This window comes from Aptenodytes forsteri, unplaced genomic scaffold (assembly GCF_000699145.1).
Source record: "Aptenodytes forsteri isolate BGI_AS27 unplaced genomic scaffold, ASM69914v1 Scaffold127, whole genome shotgun sequence".
NCBI lineage: Eukaryota > Metazoa > Chordata > Aves > Sphenisciformes > Spheniscidae > Aptenodytes > Aptenodytes forsteri.
This window is the reverse complement of record NW_008794711.1, coordinates 633,236-634,409: the sequence shown is the minus strand read 5'-3', so window position 1 is coordinate 634,409 and position 1,174 is coordinate 633,236.

Below are 1,174 nucleotides of genomic sequence, written 5' to 3'. Positions count from 1 at the left end.
CTCTACCCCATCCTGGTACTGACAACCCCAGTACCATCACCCCCAGTACCAGCATCCCCCAGCCCACTAGGAGCAACCCCCACCTGGGGAGTCCCACAAAGGGCCACCCCACGGGCTCCCCATCATGGCCGCACGGTACCGGGACGGTTCAACCGCAGTTGGGAGCAGCAATTGCCCCTCAGGGCAGAGAGAGGGAGGACAAAAACAACCCAAAAGTACCCCGAGACCCCTCCATCCCCACCACCGGGACAGGACGGGGCAGCACACGCATGTTGGCATTGCAGGGTCACCGGTGCCGGCCCCATCCCTTCCCTCGGACACGAAAATCACTTCCCCCCAAAAATATCATCGTTGGGATGGGAAATTGTCGGCATGGGAAACCATCGTGGGGATGGGAAATCATCACCGGCATCACCATCACCATCCCAGTACCAGTGCGAGCGGCCGGGGCTCCTGTGCCATACGCAGACACATATACATATATGTATGTACCATGCACCTAATCGCTCTTCGGACTCCACGCTTTCCTGGCCCTGGGAGTTTTGTCCCAGGACGAGGACTCAGCCAAGCCAGAGCAGGATTTTCCAGTCCACGGCATCTCATTCCCAAGAGGGTGGTGGGGAGCAGCACCCTGTGCCCAGCCTGGAAAGATGCTGCCAGCATCTCCAGCTGGGAGAAAAGCCCCTTTTTCCGAGGGAGGAAAACCACCTGGATTAGCATCAACGCCGGGAGGATGGAGGCGTCAGCAGCCGGTGGCGGGGAAGGGCCGGCTCGACTCGCCCGGCCGAGCAGGGGGCCCAGCTCTCGGGGTGCCCCGCGGCTGTCTGGGCACACGGGGGCTGCTCCCCCAAGTGCCGGGGAAATCAGGTTGAACCTCCCTCGTTTCCAGCCAACCCTGTAATTAGCACTCGGCCCGTGCTGGCAAGCAGGATCCGGCCCTGGGAAGGAGCCGTGGCTGCCTCGGGGTGTGAGGCAGGGACCGGCTGAGCCCGGAAAACTCATCTCACACCTGGCCAGCGAGCAGGCATTGCTGGCCAGGGCTCGCCGTCCACCTCCGTGTGTTCCCCCCTGTTTTCCCTTCTCCTTCCCAGCCCATTGCACGCGGTGCTGCCCCAGGGCTCAGGATGCTTTTGCGAAGGGCGATTAGCCCTGCGGGAGACCCCGTCTGCAGGCA